Source organism: Anser anser (genome assembly GCF_964211835.1).
Source record: "Anser anser genome assembly, chromosome: 1".
NCBI classification, from domain to species: Eukaryota; Metazoa; Chordata; class Aves; order Anseriformes; family Anatidae; genus Anser; species Anser anser.
This window is the reverse complement of record NC_139720.1, coordinates 188,477,516-188,504,431: the sequence shown is the minus strand read 5'-3', so window position 1 is coordinate 188,504,431 and position 26,916 is coordinate 188,477,516. Positions and strand designations below refer to the sequence as shown.

At 41.4% G+C, this 26,916-nt stretch overlaps 1 protein-coding gene and 1 long non-coding RNA gene across 12 annotated transcripts in view; one reads left to right on the top strand and one right to left on the bottom strand.

Annotated features, from left to right (window-relative positions):
• The window catches only part of STARD13 (StAR related lipid transfer domain containing 13), a 298,210-nt gene that overhangs the window by 89,765 nt on the left and 181,529 nt on the right, over window positions 1-26,916 (bottom strand). The gene's annotated exons all lie outside the window — the stretch shown is intronic.
• LOC310904112 overlaps window positions 1-26,916 on the top strand; it is a 47,542-nt gene extending 20,626 nt beyond the window's left edge. The window contains exon 2 of the long non-coding RNA XR_014588048.1: window positions 1-26,916. This exon is cut by the window's left edge and continues 11,371 nt beyond it. This is a non-coding gene — a long non-coding RNA (uncharacterized lncRNA).

Here is a 26,916-nt window from a genome sequence, read left to right as displayed (position 1 = left end):
AGCTGTCAATATTAAACTGAGTCACTGGCTTTACAGTTCTAGTTTCTTCTTTTTGCTGGCATATATAACCCTCAGAGCAGCCAAAGCTAAGCTAAAATAACGTCCTTAATAAAATAACCATATCAGCATCATTAATAAAGCTAGGAATTAAGCTAATCCTCCCTTGTGCCACTGCAATTCTGCTGCATCAGAGATGTGGTAGCAGCATTAGTGAGAATGGAAATGGAGACCTGAAGTTACATCCCCAAGTTTTTCATTACTCTAAAGTCAGTTAACAAAAAATAGCCATACACACTTTGCTTTAACAAATTCATCTGTGATGCACTCCAGAGCTTTTGAATTCTTTCCATACACATGCTGCTTGTAAAGATTCTACAAAATAGCTTTATAGATGTATGTATCTTGAAATGCAGTCCATAGGCAAATTAGAACCATTATAGCAATAGGTAATAATATGTCTATACAAATGGAAGGCCTTACACAAGACCATGTGCCTTTCAGTCTACATTTCAGCCTTTCATCTCTTCATTTTCATATTCAAACAGGAATGTAGCTATTGGGCGGAAGAAGGGAAGCTTAAGCTAAGAGCTCCGTTATGTGGCTCCTTCTACATGTGTTCAAGGACTGAATTCCAAATGGTCAACCACCCCCTGAGAGGGCCACACAGTCATCCTCCAAAATCTCCTTCCTTGGGACATAAACGATTCAGAATTCCAGCTGAGTACATCTGGACTTCGAATGGCAAATGATCATTAAGGTTAATTTGACTGCCAATTTACAGGTCTTTGCAAATGGGTAAACAGATTCTGTGTGGCAGCCCAAAGGGGGCTGACAGCAAGAGTCGGCACACACCTGATTTGCCCACACTTTAAATAAGAAGGGAACTGCACCCTGGACTGCAGGAGGGCTCTGAAGACCAGACAAAAGGTTGCAACAGCACAAATGACAGAAAGAGGAATATCTGACGGAAAAATGGATGGCCATTGTATTTTCAGCAGGGGAAGGGATGTTGGTTTGGCAGGACTAGCGATCAGTTCAACTTGCTCTGACAGATCCCTCCATTCCAGATCAAGGGCTGACAAAATACTTCAAGATTTTGCCTGGTTTGGGATGCCCTGTCTTCGTTGTCACCGTTGGTCCTGTACTAGACTGTTTGACTGTACTCATCTGGCTTTGGTCCCTATCACAAGTGAACTAACCAACTCATGAGGTCTTTGAATCTCTGCATTGTAAAATCCTGAGATTTACCTGGGTGTAGACAATGCATTCTTTTCCATCTTGAATAATTACGATATTTATCTGTGATAATCTACACTTTTTCTTCATATTAATGACAACTACCTTATTTATTTGTACAATGCTGCTTAATTTAGCCTCTGTGCATTTTGTGGCTTTTAACCTACCCAGCTCGGCCATAGTGCACTACGGCACTGCAGTGGTTCAGACAAGGAGTGAAGTTATGAACAGACAGAGGACCAAACAACCGTGCATTGTCAAACAGGCAGTTAAGGAAAACCTCTGCCAGTGCTGGCTCCTGCTTCCTTTCCTACACATCTCTGTTCCTAACCCAGTGTTTCTATGACCATCTTGACTATTCCATATTGACTATTGACCCATAAGAGCTCTCTTGCTGCCTTCCCTCCATGGGATGGAATCATCTTAATACTGTATGAGGACCACTTTTCTTTGAGAAAGCAAAGAAGTTCCTGCACTACTATTTTTTAGTTTTAGTTTAATGGAAAAAAAGCTTCTTTCCCTTACTGTCCCTAAAAAAAAAACACCCTCACACACCTGTGGGGACATGAACTTGCACTTACAAGCAGGACAGAATTTAAACTTCCAGGGATATGCTTATGACAAAAAAACTCAGGTTTATATTGCATAATCAACTTCTTAAGCTAAAACTCTGCCTAGCAGGCCAGTTTGTTTCCAGATCACTATATAGTTCTGTAATTCCATGGTCTGGTTTCATGGCACAATGTACAAAAATAAGTTGATGGATGTGGCAAGCTTACCCTGCCAAAAGACTATTCCTGTACCTGCAGTTACGGACTCTGCAGGTGCTACAGCCATTTTGAAGAAGTGTTGAAGTGTTACAGCCATTTGCAGAATCCTTTCTGATACAATTCCCTTTTTAACACTCAACGTCCAAATCACAGGACACTTTAAATGTTCTGCAGCTCCAGCAACAACATAATGGTAAGACATTGATACAGCGACTCAGTACCTATGAATTGCTTTGAAGTTTTCCAAATCCTTAAGAAAGCAAAGTTTATACAACTTTTCTGACGGATTGCAATTTACACATCCACCCACCTTGTACATTGAAACTTAGTATTAAAAAAAAATAAATAAAATGACATTTCTAGCAATATCTTAGTAACACTGCTTAATCCTGAAAACATTTCACATTTGCCTGAAATTTATGTGATCCTACAATGCTTTTAATAGCCTATGCTATTGTATATGCCATAATACTTCCATTTAGAAGTAAGACAGCCCAACTTTTTGAAAATCTGTGGGTTGAATTCTGCAGTTGGTTTTTGACATTAATAATGAAACTGAAATCCTTCTTATTCAGCCAATATTCATCTTGATGTAGACAGATTAAAATATATGGTAGCAGCTTGTAGAAAACTCTAAGAATGCTTCATGAAACGCTGGCAATATAAGCTCTCTTCATGACTCAGGCCCTACAAATAAAATGTAATATAAGGGTAAAACTCCCTTTTGAAGAGTCTAATTACACCAATCTGCTTAGCTAGAATCCCTGTGAGTCCACCAAGCCATTCTGAAAAGTTTTATTTTTCTAGAAGGTTGTTAAAAAAAAAAAGTTTTACAGTAACTGCAATGGCAATCTGAGGTATCACTATAGACAAAGTGTGGAGGCAAAATGTGATAATGAAACAGCTGCCTGAATAGAGAATTTTTACATGTGCCTTGATAGCTTTACCATTTTTAATTTTTTTATCATCTTCATTGCATGTAGATAACACTTCCTTTGAGGAGTGCTCAAGCATTAATAGTACTGGTGAACAAGCATGCAAAATAGTAGTATTGGGAAGAAAAAATGTGATTTGGGCATCTGGTATGATAATTGTGAGATTCCAATGGAAAATGACATTTGAAAACTGTTGTGATTGCACAGTACTCAGACCTCTGTCCATTAGAAAAGAAAGATCTGGAGCAGACGCTGGCTTACATACTCAAGGATTTCAGATTTCCAGACATATTTCTAATTTTGTATAAACTTTTTTTTTTTTTTTTTGTCCTTTCTAAATCTGACACTGCTCTTCATTAAGGGCCAGGATTTGGAAAAAGGCAGAAAATCCCATGGGATTGAAAACAACAGATGTTGTCTGTTTTAAGCTTCCTTTATTCCAAATCGCTGAATTTAGTGCTTTTAAGATTTTTCTGCCTCTTTTTGCAGAGGCCTGTGATTTGCTCTTTAATGGCTTTTCAAGAGGCTAACTCTGACTGGAATGTATGTGAGAAGAGAATTTCAACTTAAAAATGTACCATTTTCCAGGGAAGATAGTAAAAATATACTAAAAATAAGAGAGAAGCAGTATCAGGGCAATATCACTGTGGATCCATACTGCAAGCAATAAATCCGACGTTATTGTCCCAGCAAATGGGTGGCACATGCTACTCACCTCCCACTCAGCTGTCCTTGTGCTTTCTGCTTCTCCATTTAAGCACTGCTCGACTGTCAAACTCAGAATATAACATCCTACCCCTTGACTACTGCAAAGGGATTTGCAAGCTTTCCTTAGAAACAAAATTATTTTTTTTTTCCTCCAGAATCTCTAACTTTCCTGCACCTTCTCATCTGCCCTCCATCACTACAGATATAGCCAAATAACCCCAACCCTCAGCAGGAATACTCATTCCTTTTCCAGGTGAGTGACTGAGTCTTTCACAAAGATGTTGTGATTCATTTCACTGTAGACATGCCCGAGGCAATTCAGGTATTGCAAGAGTATTTGAAAGTGAGTGGGAATGGGTTAAAGAACAGTAGATTGGTAAGAAACGCTACGAACAGCGTAGCTAAAAGCAGGATCTGCACCATTTAGTCTACTGTGCTTTGTATGTGCATTAGTATTAACTAATGTAAAAATATGACCATAGGAAAAAGGAATGCAGACTGGGCAAATGCATCCTGGAAGTCAATGATTCCAAAAAAAAGTTTGAGTGGAGAAATAGCTGTGTAATGCTGTGGAAAAAATAACTGTGACATGTGATCCTGAGATATACAACAGGGAAAGAATAATTAGAGAAGATTTTGGGGACAGCCTTGACATCCATCTCAAAAAATTTGAGAGATTTCAAAAAGCAGTCACAGAAATGTTGGATAAAGTGTTGGATATTATACAGGGAGCAGCAGTGGTTCTAGTCATCTAAAAAAGAAGTCTGAGAAATAATTTTATCACAGCGTAGTGGTACCTAACAGTGACGACCTCTTCTTTCCACGAAGAGAGCCTAACGAGAACCAGTGTCTGGAATGGAAGGACAGAAAAATTCAAATTAAAAGGCAAACGTGTTTTATATGTTTTTCATGCAAGAGAAGTTAATTCTAGATCAAGGAATATAGTATATTCTGACTTTTTTTTTTTTTTTCTTCTCCTCCAAGGCAAGAAAGGATGCTTTTTGGGGAAAGGTGCTGAAGCTAAGCAACCAAACTGTGTTCTCATCACAAGGCATGAGACAGACAGAAGGCCAGGCCCAAAGAACTAATGGGTTTAAGCTTTATGAGGTCAGACCTTTCTATTAAGTGTCAGAAAGTCTGTGTTTACAGTGATTATAGCTGTGGTCATTAATAAAAATAATTGGAACTGACTGCCCCTTTTGTTTAATCAGTTTTGTATTGGTGCACGATCATTGAATTGCAAATGGGAGAAATATTAAACCTCATCTCTTCACAGATGGCAAGAGCTTAACAGCGCCTTCATAAACCCTCGATTCATATTTTAAGCCTTGACTTCCTCTTGTATCCCATTTTTTTTACAGCAGCACGAGCACTACAGAAGCAACAGAAGTTAGGCGCTAATACATTTTTGTTGTTTGCCAAGCATGAATGGATTAAAACATCAGTACTTGGGGAATTAGTGTGCCATTCATATTCTTTTTAGAAGTAAAAAACTATTTTCAGGTTAGTTTTTCTGGTCTTCAGTGAGGATGTCTCTGTTTGATATTCTGTCAAGCTTTTGTTCCTTCAGATGCCCGTGAATACTATTATTTCGAAAAAAATATTTTTTTCTATATAATGTTTTTTGTTAATTTCCAGTTTGTTCTAGGGTCGTTGAGCAGCTGGGAAGCAATGTGCCTGCAGTACCTGCTGCATGAAGGAGATGCAGAAATTCAGTTTAATTTTCATTGGACTCAAAAGTGATTTTTCTAAGTTTTATTCCAAGCTGAAATTCTAGCATAGTTGCCTTTCAGAAATACTAAGAAAAAGGCTCTGACCTTCACCAACGCCTCTCGATTTCCCGTCTCAATGACAAGGATGCAGAGCCACGTTGTTTGATACGAAATCAAGAGACGACAGCAGCGCTGGGAGCAAGCAGCACCTGTCATGACCTCCAGGTTTGACAGTTTTTGAGGTGTTTTGAGGCGACCTGTCCCAAGCCCATGGACTCAGAAGACCTCCGTGCCCTGAGCTGCCCGTATGGATGTCTTTAATATGATTTCCAGTTCTCTAACCAGGGCACAGGGAATCTGGAAACCAGACTGAGGTATTGAAGGCAACCTTGGGTCACCAGAATTTTGTCAAATCTGTCATGCTTTTACAAAATGTTTCAAACCTAGCAGGACACCATAAAAGAATGAGAAACTTTGATTGAAAGACCAGTATGCCCAGTAATACTTTGGTTTATTTGTTTACTGTTTGTGTGTGGAAACAGCAAAGCGCTGAGAGTAATTTTGATTCTCTGGCGCCAGCTCCCAAGATACCTTCGTGGAAACCACACTGTTGTTTAACAATCCACGTGGACAAGACATGTTCTGCAAATTCCTGTAATTCAGTTTTATGAAAAATATGCAATGGATTCAATAAATAGAGAGGAGAAAGGATAGTTGTAAAGAAACAGAATTAAAACTATGTCCATCGACTCTAACACACACATCTGGCGAAGTCAGCTACCGTGAGACGACACATAGAGGTAACGTGTTTTAAGGAAGAAGCTGCAAGCTGCATCCTTCCAGCCTGTTCCTGGAAACACCCTGACGAGTGCAAAGAGAACAACTGCGAAACACTCAACATGCTGCTAATGTGCGAAGCCCTATGTTCTGGGGAGAGAGCCGCATTCAGCAGTAATTGAATCATTCAGGGCTGTACTCAGCGGATACCCTAAGGTGATTATGTTCAGAATAGAGGCTTTCAGAATGCCATTTAGTAAATGAAAACAGAGTTGGATACCAGTAATAAACCGGTGCCCTCCAGCTACTCATTTTTTATAGCAACTTAATTGAAACATACAAATCACTTAATGCCTCGTGCCTAGGGAAGGGGGCAGCACTGAGACAAAAACAACAGACACGGAAATCAAGCAACAGACTGTGATTTGGGTTCCAGGAATAAACGGTTTACTGATACAATTTTCTTTCTCTGGTGATCAGTAGGAGTATGATATACTGAGTGCTGAACTCTCTTCCCAGGATGGGCACAGAGCTGGGTGCCTGCTTCTTCCCAAATTTCCAATTGCTGATGGACCCAGTAAAGTGAAACCAAGAGAAAAAAAATAGTTTTCTCTTTCTCATTGTAACAAGAAAAGTTGTTTTCGTCTTCAATAGCACCTGAATCATAGGATTTCTATTAGCTTATTTGCAAGAAGCAGGACTATATTATCTTTTAAAAACAAACACATTTTAACGTAGGCTCAAACCACTGTCACTTAAATTACATATAACCATTACATTTCAGATTCTTGCCTTTTTATATACCTTTAGAAGTTTTTATGATGACACTCAAAGAAAACTTCAGCAAGATTTATTCAGAGTTTTTCAAATTAGTAGTACTTCTTGCGGACTGATGTCCCTAATTTAGCTGTTCTGTTAGCTGCACACCACAAGAAATAAATTGGCTTTGGAAATGTAGAACTGGAATTTTCTAAAGCTGAAGCTTAGGAAGAAAAAAAGCATTTCTTTGGATGGAATAAATCAGCAGCAAGAGTGGAACAAGCAGGAAGCCTCTGTCTTCCTCACAGAGAACATTCCCTTTCTAATAACGCACCAAGACAGAAACCCCAGCCTTAGCGCCCAGTACGCCCTGCCATTTTACACGCAGGGTTTTCATACATGGTTTGACATAAAGGTTTTACATAAATATGTTCAGCAGGCTGGTTGAGAAAGATTTGGACTTGGGACTGAAAATGAGTTTGGGCACAGATACGACTTGCTCATACCTGAATTCAGTCATCCTGGGAGGGGCAAAGGTACTGAAGAACAACATCCTCTTCCTCCAAAAGCAAAAGAGCCACCTCCAGCCTGTCCCAGCAGCCCTTCCTACCACACATTGCTTCACACAGTTATTCTGGCTGCAAGACTTCTGCACAGCCCGAGCCTCCAGACAGTGTCTTACACTCTTCTTCCGCCTATTCCCAGCCCTTTTTTCCACTTCTGAAGACTGCATATATCACGTGCAGCTACTGGATTTTGCAGTCTGGCTCCCCCATGCAACAGAACTTCAACATTTTGTGCAGAAGATTAGTTAGTATTAGTTGCTTTGAAGATAATTGCTCAACAACAAATTCACTTCTTAACCCCGATTTACATTTCCTAGAAGTTCTGTCAAACTAGTGCCTTTGGGGCTGACGCTTCCTGTGCTTAATCTCAGCCCAGCGGTGATTTTCATGCATGTAAATGTAAATTCAAACAGTTTACCTGTTCTCAAATCAGACACACATATGTGATGGTTTTCCCTAGGAGCCGCATCCAAAAAGCTGCGTAATTGCTCAGTATTAGAAAAATATTTCAAGAGATCTCGTTGAGCTCTAAGGAATAAACCAAGTTAGAAGAAAATGTGCTTTCAGAGACACGAAGATATTAAATTTCCTGAGTACTTGCAACTGCCACCACCTGAGGATGACCTGAGCAGCATCTGGCTCATTGGGTATTCAGCCCTGTAAAGGGGGTATTAACACAAAAGGATGGGGGCACCATCCTGCTCGGTCACCGTATGGTGTCAGACAGACAACGTTAATTACCTGAGTCTGCAACAATGCAGATCCAGTCTTGATACATATGAGAAGAGTTAAAAGCTTCAAGGAAAGTCTTTACTTTCTCTAAAAGGTGGGCGCTGAGGTGAAAAAAATTGTTTTTATCCATTCCACATCAAAACGATGAGTATGTGGGATGCTATCATTTTTTTCACACTCAGGAGAGAGAGTCTTAACTTAATTAGGGCAACTGGTGTGGTGAAATTAATGATCGCTGAACACTGTAAAATAGAAATCAATACTTTTGTGTCTTTCCCAAATGGCCTATTGCTAGATAGTTATTCATGGTTACATTTCTCTCATCCTGTGAATATTAATAAGGTAGGAAAGGCTGGATACATATATCACCAACTTGGAAACAAGGATATTGCAAATGCAGCTCCTCAGCAAAACAGATTATAGCTAGCAATCAACTGATTTGTGGGATGCTAAGTAACACCTCTGGTCTAACACCATCCTTCATTTACTGTTCTGATACTTGTTTACTTCTGTCATCATTTATTAAAATAGTGTCCTGCTATAATTAAAAAAGACAGGACAACAGCAACCTTTAGTACCTCCTCACCATGATAAGTGAGATACCTCAATGAGAGATCAGGCGCTTGACAGACGAGTACAAATGGGGCTAAATTCACTCCGACTAGCTGTGTGACGGGTTCCTACATGAGCGAGACACTGCGGAGAAGCAGGTCATTAGAAATTACCCTGCGATGGGATGACTGGTGTGTACAGCTTCTGCAATCCTATTAAGACGGGGTAGTGAAACGGTTTCCCACGTATCTTACGTGGTCAGTTACATTGGCCTGAGACTCCGTGCTTGGGTAAATATGTGCAGGGCCTCACACGGCTGGACTTTGACCCTGATCTTGGCAGTTATACAGATCTATAAAATAATTTCTAGGCATAACCACTAAAAAATGGACTTCGTGCTGAAAACCCATATTGCTGAAACTGTATCTGTTGTGCTGTATCATATCATTACTTCATAAATCAGAAAATGTAGGGGTAACACATGTGTAAGCAGCTCAGACAGTTTAACACAGTGTGGTGCCACCTAATGAATGCACGGGCCCCTCAGGCCCTGAGGTGGGACCCCAGTGTGAAAGAAACCCCAACTTGCTTCAGCCTCTCCTACCTGGGACATCGGATGTCCCACATAAAGTGTATTTGCTATGGTAGCCATGTCCCATATGAAAAGCATACAAGACATAACTTCTGATTTTTTTTTTTCATGAACAGGCCAGTTTTTAGATGCCCAAGAGTGCAGATGGTGCCACCAGGTGACCTGTGCGTGAGGAATTATCAGTCCCACACCAGACACTCCCAGTCAGCACTGGGTGTGGGCTTTTCATAAGGCCATTAAGATGACCCTGTTTCATTACAGCAACATAATGCAACACTACAATTATGACTAAGGCCCACTGGTATTTATGACTGAAGAATATTTTGTCCCTACTATGGGGACAAATGTTATATGGTAGTCTCACTTTGACATCTAACACAATTATATACCCCTTTTTAACATTAGAAACCTAAATTTCCCACCTGACAATGTTTTATTTTTTTTAATTACTGAATGGAGAAGAAACAGTATATGTACATATCATAAGCCATATGTGCATATCGTAAGCCTCTGGCCTTGCTGTTTTCAATTGCCGATAGTCATATCTTTCTTTGCATGTGCTCCTCCCGTCTGTTGTAACCAACTGTTGTCCCCAAGCATACACTCAGCTTAAACCCTAAATGACTCATGCAGTTGCTCAATATAACATCCTTTGTTTGTGTGGAACTACACGCAGCATATAAAGATAAGGCTTAGAGCCACCACTGTAAGCTTTCTGAGGCAGTAAATATATTTTGTCAAACGTCTGTCAAAAGCCTGGAGCAATGGCGCTGCAGCTGCTTCTGCAATGCAAATAGCACTGTGCTCTGAGCTGGCATGGGCCGAATTACGAGACTTAGTCACTTTGTGAAGCTTTGAACTCTACAAGTAATGTCAGAGCTGGTGGGCAGATGTGATGCCATGCAAAGTAAGTAACAGCATTGCCAAAGAAAGGCCATGAACTGGCAAGTGAGACATCCGTGTCCATCAGGTGCAGGTCTCTAAGCAGATCCCACCAGCACAGCTGCACGGCTCCTTACACTGAGTAGCTTTTCTTCAGTGAATGCCAGTGCCGTGTTTCAGGTCATTTTTAGGCTTTCCCTCATGCTGCTACATTTGAAAAAAATGGGAGCTGAGGTCCCATCTGTAAGCTGAAATTCTTTTTTATCAACTACTGTAAGTCAATCGCTGCTTTTCATCTAAAACTTGCAGAAAATCATAATAAAGAGATCGAGTCCACAACGACCTCTTCCAAGGATTTGTTTGTGCAATGTATTTTTAGCCTGATTTCCTAAGGAAATGACGCTCACACGACCATGCTTTGTGTGCTAGTCTGTCTGTCCGTCTGTCTGTGTCAGCCTCCTCGTCTTCTCCCCCAGTAACTTTTGAACGAATTGGCTGATTTGTGAGACAGATGGCTCAAAGGTATTAAACTCTTATAAATTTTTTGAATATAAGCAGCAGCAGGGTAATGGAAAGAGAGCCTCTTAGTGGCCCACTGAAGAAAAGGCTTCAGCACAAACTCAATCCTTATTAAGCCTAAGAAAATCCGCACAAAGCTCAACCTCGCTGTGCAAACTCACCACAGAGAGCCTTTGTCGGGCCTGGTGTTGATGAACCTGTTCTTGTTATCTATTGCTAAGCAAACACCATCATGTTTACTGTAGAAATAGCCAGTTACATTTTTATAAAGGACACTGCTAAGGCAGTTAATACCCAATGCAATGATATTCATTGATCAGATCCCTAAGCCACGAGGCTTGCCATACTGACATGCTGTGTAACTTTGACATTACGTCTGAAAAAAAGCATTATCGCAGTGTTTAGGGCTCAGATTAAGATAGCTGACTTTGACAAGTATGCCCAACCCTGATCAGGCAGTATGGTACTAAACAAACAGTGCTCAGCACTACCTGAACAGGCCCTTGAGCACTCCCCCCGCAACACACACATTGTGCTACAAACAGCATGGGTGGAAAAAGTCCGTACTTGAACCTGATGAGAATCTTAGATTAGAAAAATTATGCCATGCTTTCACTCGGAGCTCCTAGCTCCACACATACTGTCTGATGGCTGCGTCCCTGCTGGAGACCCCACTTCCATTATCACTCGCTGCTTGATCCTTGGCTCACAAAGGACACCACGCTTCCCAATTTTCTTGCCTACTCCACACCACTTAATTGCTAGGAGAACACTTGAAATGTTTGGATTTTAATGCTTACTTACTTTTTAATCAAATGTTACAACCCAGAACTGTGTCAGTGTCTGAGAGCTTAGTTAAGAAAAAAAGAGGCACAAACCTGTACCATGAGCTTTTAGTCACTTTTCAGTCTCATACAGTGACATAAAGGCAGCAGTAAGGAAGGAAGAGGTGAGGCTACAACATGACACAGCACCTCACTCCCCACTATAGTGGTACCATCAGTGCCACTGTGGTAACTACACAGGGTACCTCTTATTTCCCTTTCTAACCCAAACACAGCCTCTGTGATGAAAACTGCACTTTCTGGTTGCATTCAGACGTTGAGCACACTAGCATCGAATGGGCTTTGCAGGTACCATCATCAAGCCTTCAGCCAGCCAAATGTGCACTTTACCAACCAAATCCGTCATTCGATTTTCTTCTTCTTGTTGCTGTCATCCCAGGATGTGGTCTCATAAACAACAGCAGCAGATAACCACAGGCACCGACACTGAAAAGGTAATTATTCTCTTTGGAACAAAAGGAGATTTGTTTTGCTCAAACAGGTAAACGCCAGATCTCCTGGCCATGGCAGCAGCACGCACATTGCCAGCAGGTCCTCTAATCTCTCCCTTTGCGGCCTCCTCATGTCTGCAGTCCTTTGTATCGGTGTGCTCCTTGAGGTGAACAAATAATGCCACCTGCAGCCCAGCCCAGCCAAACTAACTCTTCCTGAGGCAAACACTACCTTACATACTGGTCGTGTTCACCATCCCTGCATCCTCTCCCAAATCCCAGCGGAAAAGTGCTAATTGACTTCTAGCAGCAAGGCAGCCACTGTTCCACGGTCGCACCTAACCTCTAGGTTGGCACGATGTCCAAATCCTGCATTTACAGGGCTGCCTCTAGCTAACCTCAGGAGCCTTATTGCTAAACTACTCGAGGCATTCCTGCTCGCCTTAATCTATCTCCATGACCGTGTAATCCCCTCTCTGGAGTGCTCACCCCACACCAGACATTCCTGTCTGCGTACAGATGTGCCACAGGGATTGCAACACAACAGCTGTCTGCCCCTGGTCGTGTCAGCATTCAGCACTCCTGGTCTCACCACTCCTGTCTCGGGTCACAAACCATTTTGAAATACCTCACAAACCTCTCCTACGCTGTGTCTGCACCATGGAAATGTGACGGCACAACCAGCTGCAGAACTGTTCACCTCTGGGCACCACCTGGACGTGGTTGCAATGGTCAGCAAGGAGTGTACGCAGACACAGGCCTTGCGTTTCCCATGTAACCCGAAAGCTGAGTGGGAACAGCCACCATGGCCCACGATAAACTGCCACGCGATTTATTGGGGGTTCAAGGAGCTAAGAAACCTGTGGGACACACCACTGAAGGCCTGTCTTTGGGTGTCTACATGGCAGAGCAGGACTCCCTGCGTGGATTTCAGCTGGGCCATTCGCAGGTGGAACTGGCAGGTCTGGAACCCTATCGGCCTTGCAGAAGAGAAACAGGAGCAGGTGCCTGATGCCTTGGTGCTGGAGTGCTGCCAAAATTCTCACCTACAAAGTCAACAGCAGCGAGTTCCTTTCACAGATGTGTTTCATCTTCTGTGTGATGTGTGGAAGAGCTATTCGGGGCCTGTGTGCTGGGTTTGTATAGCTGAATCATGGCTTCTTGCAACAGGGACTTGGAACTGACTTTGAATTCAGTCCACCCTACGTGAGCTTAATTCCACATTTATTATTACAACATCTGAATATGCGACATCAAGGCAAGAAGCACTCAAATGTAAGACACGGCAGCATGTGCTGCACAAGCAGCGACGCTCCTAAGGGTATGGTCTCTTCATGTACTGCTTCAGGGCAAGGGCACATGAACAAGCTGTGGACTTGAAACCACGCTTGTCTAAAGCGAAAAGAACTGAGGACACCTTGAATGAAGTAAATCACTGTAACGTCAGGAAACTAGGAAGTTTTCCTGCTATCTGGCTGGTAGTTTCCCCATAGGGAAACATGAGATCTGCTTCACAGACAGGTGCACAGCCACCCAGACAAAGGGACTTCCAGAGGTTTACCTCGAGTTTCCCTCTGTCAGGAGAGCTCTCTCGATGCTGCCTCACAGACAGTCCTGCATTCCCAGCTGCAGGGGAATTTGTACTAAAGCCTCCCCAGTGACATCCAACTTGGGAACACGCTACTTTTGCTCATGCGTGTGTCTGTAGATGAGTGTTCACCTGTCTGATTTGTAAATGTGTTACACAGTAGGCTCCTAAATCTAAAACTGCAGATTTTTAGCTACAGTGGCAATACAATGAAAACATTCAAAATCTGTGATTATTTTTTTTTAATGATCATTTTAAGGGCATATTTCCATTTCATTTTGTTTACAGACTAAAGAGGCAGCAGGAGAAGATAAAAAGGTGAATAGGGCAACTATACAAGCAAACTCTGTGCAACCAAATTAAAATATGCATAAACAGTGAAATAAAATGTACATAAACTAAAAGTAAATACGAAGCTTGTGTTTAAATAGCTTCTTTTTATTGATCTGTGATCTTATGCACACTAGAGTTCTGTAAGACATGCAAAAGCACGTTGTTAGCATACTTTGCAAGGAGATTTGAAAGAGGTAGCGTGTGTGTCGTGTGATAAGGAAGGGGAAAATACCAAAATGAAAATGGCAGTTACAGAAAGTTATCTCTGTAGACAGATGCAAAATATAGGGCCAAAATCTGTGTTGTTATTTCTTGTGGTAGAGAGTGATAAGGCAAGAAAGTAAAGCAAACAGAGAAAAATCGGACTAGCAGAAAGATAAGCAATTAAATCAAGAGCTTAGACCTGTTCTGAATCTCTGCATTTCCCAAGCATGCTCAAGAGCACTATGATATTACTGGCACATCACAGCCTCCTACCTGCTGATTCACATGAGCTCCCAATATATTACTTTATGACTAATGCCAAGAGAATCTGGCTTTCCTCTGCCTAAGCACTGTGTGTTTTGCTTCCACTGATCTCTCTTGAAATGTCAACTTTACATTTCCAATATCCGTGAAGAAATTCTTAATAAAAAGATATGATCTGCATTTCAGAACGAGACCTTTAAATCCTTCGGCCCTGCCAGTTTCTAGGGAACTTTTGTTAAGAATGATAGACCCTGTTTAATAACACTGCTTTCCAATAGTAATCAAGAGACTTGCAAACATCAGTGTATCACAGATAATAAAGGCCATACAGTCCGTGCAAATGGCTCAGCAATGGAAACAGGATTTTTTATTGGATTCTTGTACGTGAATGTAGAACAAAAAATTTAAATTTGTTTCACTGATAACCTTGCTGTGTTTTTAATTAATTTTCCAACTCAAATATTTTGAAATGTCTATTTAAAATAATTCTGCTGACTTATGAAAGGAAGACACATTAGAAATGTGCAAACAAATCCAACACAGTGAGTTACTTTTTTGCCTCTGCACTGATTGTGTAACTGTAGGCTTATTTTGGTCTTAATTCACTGACACTGCTGATTGATATTAAAAAGAGCAGTCCCACCCCTCATTACATATTCTTAACTACCTCCCTTGTAATAACATCATGCAACCACAAGCATTTGTTTTCTGACGGACAAACAACCTGATCCAAGCCAACCTGCGGTTGCACCTCTGCCAGATTTGCTCCAAGGGAAGGACATGGCCAGAAACAACATCACTCCTTTTGGGGTGGTTTTGCATTTCTGAACTTGCCTTTCAGCCCGGATTATGTGTACAGTGAAAGAGCACAGCACAGGGGTCTGAGCAGCAAGCCGGTCACTTCCCCAGACCAGCACCCAGGTCACAGGCAAGGTGAACCGGCCCAGCCCTTACGCTGCTCACTCTGAGGCTTGAAACCATTGCTAGTATTGCTTGTCAGTACAAGAAGGTTCATTACAGTGTTCAACAAAGGTAATGATGGCTATACTTTTAGTTCAGTAGCAAGACAGAAATGTTATGAGCTGCATTTTTTAACACAAAAGCTTTGGGCCCCTCAGTACAAGGACATCGAGGCCCTGGAGCATGTCCAGGGAAGGGCTACGAAGCTGGTGAAGGGCCTGGAGCACAAGTCCTGTGAGGAGCAGCTGAGGGCACTGGGGGTGTTTGGTCTGGAGAAGAGGAGGCTCAGGGGAGACCTCATTGCTCTCTGCAACTGCCTGAAAGGAAGGTGTGGGGAGGTGGGGGTTGGCCTCTTCTCGCAGGTAACTAGTGACAGGACTAGAGGGAATGGCCTCAAGTTGTGCCAGGGGAGGTTCAGGTTGGAAATGAGGAGACATTTCTTCTCAGAAAGAGCAGTCAGGCATTGGGACGGGTTGCCCAGGGAGGTGGTGGAGTCGCTGTCCCTGGGGGTGTTCAAGGAAAGGTTGGACGTGGTGCTTAGGGACATGGTTTAGTGGGTGACATTGGTGGTAGGGGGGTGGTTGGACCAGATGATCTTGAAGGTCTTTTCCAACCTCAATGATTCTGTGATTCTATGGAAAGGTCAGGATTCCCTGTAGGGTACTCCAGGCAGTCTGCCTGCTTCTGGTGCTGCTCTACAGGCACATGGAGATGTTAAGCTTCTGCTGGCTGTCATATCTGCCACCTTGCTTCTGTCATACCAGTATCTTTGCTAATTCCTTTGGAAAAACTGTAGGAAATTTTAAGGTGAAATGCCCCATGAAATAAGGGATACTGTTTTAGTGCTAATATACCTTTTGTGTGTTATTTTGTTCTAGAGAGGTGGTGTGATATACTGTACAACCACAGCTTTGGGGAACCAGGGGTTCTAATTCTGCCTTCACTGCCCTGTGACCTTCTCATCCTCCACCAAAATATCTGAGCTTTGTTGTGTCCATCCTTTGGTCTTTAAAAGTGCAGTAACAGCCACAGATCCCACATTACAGAGCTGCTACCGGCATGGACCCGTTCTCAAAGGGTGCTGAACACCTGTCACCGCGGCTTACCTCAAGGGTTTTAAATGGTTTAGGGAGAAGGGTCAGGAACTGACTAAAACACGGCTTTAAAATCAAACACGCAGCACTGCTTATAATAAAAGGTAAGCATTGGTGCTGCTGAATTTTTCTTTTGCTTCATTATTTCTGCTAGCCAGTGGGAACTGTTTCTAGGTTTTGATGTGGTACAAAACAGTCGAATTAAGAGGAGGCTTTAGGAAGTTTTCCTAGATGCAGAATCACAGTAGACTCCTTCTAATCTAAAATCCTTCAGGCTCTTTTAGGCCAAAACTCCTTCAAGCCAGTACTTCAGAGCTGCTGCAGCTTTTTTTTTTTTTTTTTTTTTTTAATGAGTGACTTACCTTATCATTAAAGCCATCAATGGTGAAAACCAGTAAAACTATTTATCTGGCCAAGCTAAATCCTCCAGACCAATTACCCAGATCATAAAAAAGAAATCTGACGGCCTTTTAAATGTTTACTAGAAAGAATAAATAAACATTTTTTATATGCATTTGTTATCTGGGAATTTTATTTTTCTTATACTGATAGGAATTGTGGCAGATAATATAAAAAAGGGTAGATAACAGTAATTAGATGCCTATTTTTAGCTCCAAACTTCTGTTTTCATAGGAACAGAAAACCAAGCAGATTCATATTCTTATGTGTACATCTCTCTGCAGTAGACCTGCATGTACTTGCCCTCATTTACCTGAGTTACATTTATAATGCTGAATAGGTAATGGCAGTTTAAATACAACTTTCCATTACCATTAGCAGGAATAAGACTCAGGGTGAAAAGTCAGGGTGAAAAACAACTAATTCAGCAGTTCTGGATATTTTGGTGGCCTCCTCTATCTACTGCAGTAGCGACAGCAGTGACCCACCTGGTTGCCTCTTTACCCCTCACCCAGCCCCCTGCTCAAATTCATGCATTTTCATTTCTTTCTCTCTTTTGCGTATTTCAGTTTTCCTTCCTTTGTTTTATATTCGATCTCAGTTGTGGCTTCTTCATCTGCCCTGCTGGGATGGCCCCACCTCATGCTTTACACGGGGAAGTACCGATATGGTGAAGGGTGGAACAGACCTGCCGCTCCCCTGTTATCTCACCTCGCATCTCTCCTTTGCCCTATATTTTCTTAGGGTATTTTTCACCTCCTCAGGCTGGTATAAAACAATTTAATTCAAATGGCATCAACTCCTTGGACTTGACTGAATTGACTAGGCTGAATATACATCAACAGCTTACCAGGACAAATCACACCCAAACAAGGCTGCAAAGTAAATTTATTTTCCTCTGCTTTCACCATATTTTCCTGTTTAAAGCCTGCTGAGGAACTGCAGGTTAGTTTCATTCAATTAATTATGGAGACAATGTGGAGTGCCTTGCAGAACTGAAAGGTGTACAGAGATAGACTTCACAGCACAGCGCTCACAGCATGGATTAGTGAAGTCCAAGGTCCTGGTTCAATTCTTTGTGCTTATGTACAGTTATTAATTTATATAAAACTATAAATGACAAGAGTGACCAATCAGAAAGGTCTACCCTGCCATGAGCAATAGCATAGGAATGTAAACAAGATCTTGAACTCAGATCATTCATAAAGATGGTGTTAAGTCTATGAATGAATGGAGGCCAGACTCTTTTTATAGATGCACAACTACAGGATGAGAGGCAATGGAAACAATTTGCAGCATTGTAAATCCAATTAGGTATAAAGGAAAATAAAGTTCAGTATGAGGATGCTATTAAGTACAACATAACCAAAGGGCTGTTCTCTGGTGGTTGTTGGAGGAGAAAGAACAACCAGGATCATCTTTTACTTGGTCTCCCATAACCAGGTAAGTGGATGATAAATTGGGTGGAAAATTGACTTGACCACTAGGTTCACAGTTTGTGATCAGCAGTATGAAGTCCAACTGGTCGTTGGTAACTAGTGGCATCCTTCAGGGATTGAAACCAGACCAGTACTGTTAACTTACTGTCTTTATAAACAACCTGGATGATGGGATGGCGTACACTCCCAGCAATTTTGTGGATGACACCAAACTGTGGAGAAATGGTGGATACATTGAAGGACAGGGCTGCTATTCAAAGGGGCCTTGAGAGGCTGGAGAAATTGGCTGACAGGAATCTCAAGGAGTTCAACACAGGGAAGTGTAAAGTCCTGCACCTGGGATGGAATAACCGCATGCAACAGGACAGGCTGGGACTAACTGGACAGGGGCACACCAGAGCAAACCCTGCAGAGGGTCATCAAGATGGTCAAAGGGCTGAAGTATATGACATGGGAGGAGAGACTGACGGGGTTTCGTTCAACCTTAAGAAGAAAAAGCTACAGCTAGGAGAGCTCATTGCTGTCTTCATTTACTTAATAGGAATGTGTTGAGAAAATGAAGCCTAACTCTTTCTAGGGGTGCACAGCTCTAGGTGGAAAAAAGTTGCAGCTTCATTAATTCAGTGCGATAAAAAGGAAAAGAAAATTCACCACAAAGGTGGCCAAAAACTGGCAAAAGTTTCCCAGAGAACTTGTGGAAGTTGTGGAATATGCCCACAGAGCCCTTGGAGATACTCAGAACTAAGTATGACAAGGCCCTGAGCAACTTGATCCAGCTGTACCTGCTTTGAGCAGGAGCTGGACTAGATGACCTCCAAAGGTCTCTTCCAACCTAAATTATACTGTGTTTCTGTGAAGTCTTTGGTCTCAGTGCCCCAGAGATTCTTGTTTATTGAAGTAAATTGTTTTATCAAATCAGCAGTAATGGTTTCTGAACATCAGACTACAACCAGGTGTATTTCTTGCACGTTGTGATGCTACTGTAATGCCCCTGCACAGGTTATTTGTCAGCTGTTATTTTCTTTCAGCAAAAGTGCTTTTCTTTGCCTCCCTGAGCTGTACCAGTAGGGACCTGAACTCTCAGTTTCCAGGATAAAGAATAATGTCCATTACTGAGCTGGTGTGGAGACATGGTGTAATTGTATTTATACCACGTGTTTTCTAGGCGCCAGTGTCACCTGTGCCTTACTTAAAACTCAAATTTGAAGTGTATTTCAATGGATTGCCATGTGATTAAAAAACAGATTGGGTGAAAACCCAAGTCCAAAAGACAATGACCTTTTCGATGGAGGCTGATGCTTATTTTAAATCCATATTGAGTAACTCCCTGATACGCCAAGAGTCCAGTCTGCTGAATATAACACTTCCCTCCAGTGTACGCTTCAGAATAGAAACCATCACATCTCAATCACTCATGTCAACGAGAAAGGGCCTAACATTGCCTTGGTGCCAATGACTAAACAAAACATTTTACAAACTGCCTGACACCTTTTGTACTTGCTTTGCATCATAGCAAAAGAGATCGGTGTGAGCATGCAGCAACGGAGAACCAAGTTCATCACAAATCTTCCAGTCTGGAGATGATGCAAATATACTGACTAATAATCTACCATACCTGTGTGTCCTTCTACAGGAAACTGAAGTATAAATGTTGTATATGTTTCTTGGTGTCTCAGATTCTGAAGATTATGTTAATGTCATGGAAAAAACAAACTTTCCTAAATTACTCAATAAACAAAATCACAACATCTGATCTGAAAATAGCTATTGCAATATAGATCTCCACTTCTGCTAATAGAAGAATCACATGTAAAAGATAAAAGATTCCTGTTTAGATAAGCAAATTAATGTGTATCCTTTTTATTGCAGTGAAGTTGCAGTAATTATAGCTAAAAGTTAGAAAGTCAAATTTTAAGTTTATACAAATGTTAAAATCCCGACAACAGGGAATTTGATTATTTTTAAGATTTTTTTCTTTTAAAAAAGCACCACAGTTCAATATTTTCAATTCCTGCTGCATGGCATTCGCACCTCTTACATGAAACATTAATTATGATTTTGTATGATTTTATTACAGCTTAAACAATGATGTGAACCTAAATTCAGTATGAATGACATCAGTTGTTATGTATCTAACAAGAAATGATCATCACTATAAATCTATTTTACATTTTACAATGATTGTTTAAGACAGCTGAGCCTCATATGAGCTGAAAGAGTATGTCAGCATACAGCAGCTGCTGATAATAACCAGCATGTGCTAGCAAGAGCTTTTTGTTTTCTGAAGATAATTAAAACTTGCTATAGTTTTCCAGCTGCTACACAGTCAACAAGGAGTACTCTTAAAAATGGGTGGTGTATTTTTGATTCACTTTAAAGGCATTGTGACCATCTCTACTGAACATTCACATAAAGAGAATTATTCTATGTTTTCATTTTTTTCACGCATTTTCTGCAAAACAATCTATATGGCAATAGCTTGGATAAAAAACTGTTAAGTGTCAGCTTCAGATGTTCAGGAGGAGGAAAGCATTGTAATAACAACCATTTGCCTGAACAATAAAACATAGACATGGAACTATTTGCGTCCTTACCCTTAAAATTCTGTATAATCTGTATTCAGCTTGTATTTTAAAAGCTACAGTCTCTCTTTATGTCAGTAGTTTTCCATTGGTCCTCATTAAAGCCTTAAGATGGGATGTTTCCAGGATTTTAGACTACAGTTATCCTCCAGTTCTTGTGGAACTTCATAAACAGTGACTGGTGAAGACCACCTTGTCTTCCCTGATGTCATCAGGCAAACCGTAGGTCCTTTGCCTAATTAGAGTCCAAGAGCAATGCAGTATTTTTCTTAACCGAAGTGTTGTACAGAAGTGGTCCAAAACATGATGTTCCAGAACAATGCATTTTCAAATGTCTGAGTAATTTCTGATAAGCACATAATTATTTGGTTCAAGTCGAGTAAGTGAATGGTTTCTCAAATAACCTGTGTGTGCTTAGTTATGAAAAAAATAACTGGTTTGAATACAAAGACTCTGATGTCAGGGCATAAAAAGACTCTGATGTCAGGGCATAATTAGTCCAAAATACATTATTGCCAAGGATACAGAAAACATTCCCAAATTATTATCAGGGCTATGATAAAGTACTATACACTCTTTTTTCCACATCTCCCATTTTGCAGGCTGCTTTTTGTAGAGCCAATCCAGACAAGCATGCCGTGAGCAACCCTGGCCAGTGGTCCTAACCAGAGGCTGTAAGTCTTAATGAAGGCAGCTTTCCAGAGGCAGCACCTCCAGTGCCAGAAACGAGTACTGTCAGAAAAAAGCAGAGCAGAAGTCTGAAATTATAGCTGCATGGGGCAAAATGCAGTGCCCATCATGCTGGCCAGAGAACTGGTCTCAGCCCTACTCCTGAGTTATCTCTGGCTATGCTTAATCTGTTGTAGAACAGACTTATTCACATAGCAAGTTAATGATTTCCATACTTTTTGAAATACTAATTTCTATATAAATCAACCAAATGACTACAGAATTGTATTTGTTTCACATCCTTAACAATGTTACTTGGTCTGGTACAGAGCAGCATACCCTGTGCTCAGGGTGGAGGAGAAAGTTCTGGGTAAGTAACTTCCAGCAAGAGTGAACTATTGAAATCCTTGAAGTGCCTAATGCCCTCAGAAATCTAATCTTCAGGCTTATAAAATTATATAAATAACTATACAAGTATCTATTCAAAGATAGATAGATAAGTAAATAGATAAAAACAGGCAAACTCTGGCTGCTCAGCTTCTACACCACAGTCCAACAAGCCTACATGACCTCACCCCGCTCTCATACGAGGCATGTGTTGTCCACTGCTGGTAGTTCACGTTTCGTGCCCATGAACCTGAGCTCCATCACCCAGCAAGCGTGGCTGGCAGCAGTGACAGACACAGGTGGGTTGTGGTAAAGCACTGGGCTCTAGGTCACCCCACGTGCCTGGAGTAGCTCCTGAGGTAGTGGCTGTGGGAGGTACTGGTGTGCAATTCAGCTAACGGGAACATACCTGGCCCATCCCAGGCAGCTCTGAGGGCTGCTGGCTTTCCCTGAGCGCCTGAAGTGCAGAGAGGTTTGCACTGTCAGACTGAAAATATAACCCGAATAACAGAAAAGACACTAAGCTTCCCTCAGCGGTAATCCAGTTCTCACCCAGATAAATGAGTGGATATCAGAAGCCAGAAGACAGTTTGAAATATGGATCCATATTGAAATATGGATCAAGGCAATAAAAGGGCTACAAAATTAATTATAGAGGACTAGAGCACCTCTCCTGTGAAGACGGGATGAGGGAGTTGGGGCTGTTCAGTCTGGAGAAGAGAAGGCCCCAAGGAGACCTTACAGCGGCCTGCCATTACCTAAAGGGGGCCTACAGCAAAGCTGGGGAGGGACTCTGTCAGGGAGTGGAGTGATAACAGCTATAAATTAAAAGAGGGTAGATTTAGATTAGACATTAGGAAGAAATTCTTCCCTCAGAGGGTGGTGAGGCCCTGGCACAGGCTGCCCACAGAAGCTGTGGGTGCCCCATCCCTGGAGGTGCTCAAGGCCAGGCTGGATGGGGCTTTGGGCAACCTGGTGTGGTGGGAGGTGTCCCTGCACATGGCAGGGAGTTCGAACTGGGTGGGCTTTAAGCCCCCTTCCAACCCAAACCATCCTATGATTCCAAAATAAAACAGACTTTAATGACCTGATATTAGGGAAAACAAGAATTACAAAGAAAAAACAACTACAGCTGTTAAAGTTGTTTCCTCTAAAACTTCAGATGACAAGAACTAATGAAGTGATCAAAACATAAGGGACCATTTGAAATAATAAGACTCAGCAAATAACACTGCCATTATGCATCAGTGAGTTAAAATGCCTATTATGCAGTTCAGCTGAAACTCAAAGGCACAAAGCTTTGGACACGACTGGCAGCCGCAATGTCAAAAAATAGTTCAACATAAAAGAGATTTAAAATGTCACAGGAAATCTCTTCCTTCAAAATTGGCGCTGCCCATGAATAGACCATTCTTGGTCTGAACAGATGAAACCCTGTGTCCCGCGTGTGCTGTGTGCGCCCAAAGGCACCCCGCTGCCTCCTGTGGATCTCTGCATGGACCAAGGCAGGACTCTGAACTGAAATGGCCTGAAATAGGTGAATGAAAGCCTCAAGTCCAGCAACAGCTGAGCACAACGGCCAGTTCTTGCTTTCAAGGTGAGACGCTGAATGAAGAAAGGTTGCACCGCAAGCTGTGCATCGCCACCACCATTATTCGATCCAGGACACGTTGCTCAGGCAGTGGTACGAAACGCAGCTTTTGCTGCAGTGGCTCCAGTTTTGGCAAGGGGTATCTGATTTTAACGCAGAATCAGCAGTTTGAGTGATAAAGTGGTTTTGGACTACATATTCTGAATATCTCAGCCTGTTAATTTTGAAGGGACTTTTAAACCAGACATACTCCAATGAATGCTTGCTGAATTTAAAGGAAAATAAAGTCCTTTTAACTTTGGAGAAAGCTTAGGCACACTGCCACTCTTAATGAAGTGAAGCTGACAGAATGGCAGTTTTAAAAAGTGCTCAGAAAAACATATAAATATAACTGTAAAAATTAAAACAAAAAGGAGAAAGTTAAAAGCCAAGGACTTACTGTCTCCTCATCTGTGCCAAGCATTAACTTTTGGATTTTACATTATTCCCCTCATATAAATATTTGCAGGAAGAGAAAGCCATTATCTTTGAAGTTACAAAATGATTAGATATTCAGCTGCTGCCATCAGATGCAATTAAAGGCACAAAACAAAACTCAAATTCATCCCAGAGAACATTCAGGTTTGCCAAATATATTATGAAAAAGCCACATTGTGCGGCTATATGAGCCTTGTCCTGTCCACATTCCTACTCCCATACCAGTTTGAGACTAGAAAAAAATAATCATCCTGCCCTTTCCTGACATAAAAAGGATGCAAAAGGGCTGTGCCTCTCACACAAGCTCCATGAATGCTACACTTGTGTGATCTGACTATTCACAGAGACGCTTCTCCCATCTCAAATCTATAGTCTTCCTAAGTCTTTGGTCCCTTCTCATATCTCACATCCTTTGAAAGGATGCTAGACGATGACAAGCAGTATGATCTCATTATTCGGAGTGGTCTTTGCTCATCAGGTTCTGATTTTATATGAATTATGGATATTGATTTCAAAAGAAGAAGATCTGAGTTGTGGTCAGTTAATATGAACTGTCTGCTGCATGGTCTGAAATAATAAGACAATTAGCTGGCTTTTTAACAGAATTTACTTATGCATTTATGCAGGAATGGAAAGGTTCATGATAAGACATTTACTTTTGCAAGCTTTCTTCAGAAACTTCAAATATTAAAAATTATATTAGAGCAAAAAGTATTTACTATTCTTGGTTTAAACTTCAATGTTCAGATTTTTTAGACCTGTGGAGCTAGGTTTCTCCTCTTTTTGCATTTTCTGCAGCAGTGGAAAGAGTGGTTACCTTTATACCACTAAATGAGAGACAGACCAATTCCTGATTTTTTGGTCAAGCAGCATCACCCGGCTCATGTCCACGCTATCTGAGACCTGTCCTCTCTCCAATAAGCATGCTTCATGTTGAGCTAGCTGGAGGTGGCCAAAACAGAGCCAGGCAGTCTGGCCAGAAGCTTGTGGACAACATGGATAAACCACACTGAAATATTGGCTGAAAGGATGCAGGTAGTAAGGAAGGGGACAGCAGATCTGGAGAAAAAAGCACAGGGCACAACATGTGCTGGGAGGCTGCAGAACCAGCAGCTCCCTTGTACAGAAGTGGTAGATGAGCAAAACTTGTGCTATCATCCTACCTTTCACACATATTTGGCAGTAAAAGCTGTGCTGTAGCCTTCAGAGAAATGTCTTTCCTTTATGAGAGGGTATAGTATTTTCCTGCAAATGTGATTTCAAGAAGGAAACTGAGAAATCTCACCCCCAAAATGGCAGATTTGGGAGTGGAATGCTGGTTTGGGGTAGTTAATAAAGAGAGTAAGAGCAAGAATTAAATCCGGGGATCCCACATTTACTTATTCTTTTTTTCCTGTACTCCTCAACCACTCAAATGACAGAGATTTAGAAATAAGCACGGCACAACTGATAAAACAAACAAACCATGAGAAACAACAGTGACACACTGAGGATAAAAAGTCAGATACCCTTTAGGCTGTTAGGACTGAATGAGAGATACAACAAATATATATACAGATTTTACTTCCAAATCCTGCAACCTTTGCTCATACAAACAGACCTTCCTCCAGCCACAATCCTATTAAAAGAGAGCACTATTATTGCCAAAGGCCTGTAATATCTAGCTCATTAAAACAATACCGGTTGACATTATTAGGATTTATTATTTTGCTCCTTTAGTGCAGACAAAGATTCATCTGAGTACATTGCAGAGCTGAGTCCTTCTTTGGCAAAGCACTTTGAGTGGAAAGCAAAATGCCTGGTATGCTCCAGCAAGGCAGCTTGCACGCTTGGCAGATGGTATTTACTTAAGACATACTGCACAGCCCATATTTTAAACTAAGTTATGTCTCTGAGTTCACCTAACTTATCACAAAGACAAAAACTTGTGTTCGTCTGTGGTTGGATGTTAGTCAACCCCCCCCCTGTAATCTGACGTGTTACAGAGTGATTTTCTTCTCCCAGTAGAATTAACCTCCTCAGCCCAGTTATAGATCAGAGGCGAAAAGCCACAACGTGTTTCCAGCCTGAGTCATGCACATGCTTTTCAGCTAAGCCACAAGGCTCCCAAGTTCTCTGAATCATGCCGGCTGCTCTCCCTTAGTTTCTAAATACTGCAGCTCAAGGTGCTCCAGCCCTCCTGTCCCACTGGTATGGGATGGTGTGCAGTCAGCGGTGTGACGGTTTGCTCTGGTAAGCTCAGCTGACCTGGTAAACCGAATCCCAGACGGGAGACTCAAAAGAGGTTTTTAAGCAAAAGCGTACACACGAGAATTTTACGAGGCATGAAGATGAGGGTTTACTGACTTGCCCACATTCAAATACCTGTTTAATAAGAATAAAGAAGAAATGACACAACTAGCATACACTGGATCGGGCCCACAGGCCATATAACTCAGTATTCTGCCCTTAAATAAATAAAGCAGCTATTACAAAGTGGAACAAACCCAACTACGGACAATCGTTTAAAACCGAACTACAAGGGAGATGGTTTTTTAATCCCTCCAATTAGTGGCTTAGGCTCTAATCTAAATAAACAGTATGTCCTATAGGAAACAGCTCATATAATTGTTTAGGTGCAACTAAAAGTCTGAGAATATTGTATGATACAAGATAAAAACAATGACTATGGCTAAGATACTATCGACGACTTCATGGTATTAGCATTTCAGCCAAACGAAAACAAAAAAGCCCATTAGTATCTATTACCTAGAGAGGAAAATAGTTATCTGTCTGGAACTTAAAAATGCTGATTTTTTAAGTTAACACTTACAGTGCTCTGTATTTTCAGGGATTTATGTAAAAATACAGACATAAGAGCATCCCAGTAACAAAAGTGCTACATTCAGGTTCTTTGAATTAATCTATTTTTGC